Below are 700 nucleotides of genomic sequence, written 5' to 3'. Positions count from 1 at the left end.
TGCCCGTTATTCGTGCCAGGAGTCAACTTCGCGTACAACTTAACCGAGCATGAGGCGCCGGGGGGAGCCGGGTAACTGCCCGTTATTCGTGCCAGGAGTCAACTTCGCGTACAACTTAACCGAGCATGAGGCGACCCACATAAGCCCGTTCGAGTTGAACGCAGGACGCATTCCGCGACTGCCATCGGGGTGCCATTCGAGGGTTCAACGATTATACGGTTTGTTTGTGGCTGTTTGCTCTTTGTCTAACTGTTGACGAAAAGAAACTTGTTTTCCTCAACAATTACTATCTCCTTGCTGAAAATTGTCTCCTTCTGAGTTGTTTGGGTGCGAGATGAGACAGAGCTGCCCACTCCACGACTCTGCAGCGACTATACGGTTCAGCATGCAGTTCAACTTGGCAAGGTAGTTATTCCGTAATTCCCAACTATTCCGGCGCAAGTTTGGAAGCACCGATCTCGACGCTGGGTTCTCAACACCATCCGTGGTCCGGGGTGCCACTCCCGCCCTCTGTCCGGAATCGAATCCGGTTCGCCTCGATGGCAACAGGGCATTCTACCGCTGAATCATAAACACTAAAGATCTAGCCTAAGGGAGACCGCGGGGCAAGGATAAACACTTGGTGACAATTCTGTTCACGAGTCACGAAAAGCGAAAACACACACCCGACGCTAAGTCCGCGCCAAACCGCGGAGGCCCA

The sequence above is a fragment of the Gregarina niphandrodes genome (assembly GCF_000223845.1).
Source record: "Gregarina niphandrodes unplaced genomic scaffold scaffold00091, whole genome shotgun sequence".
Lineage (NCBI taxonomy): Eukaryota > Apicomplexa > Conoidasida > Eugregarinorida > Gregarinidae > Gregarina > Gregarina niphandrodes.
Note: the sequence above shows the minus strand (reverse complement) of the source record.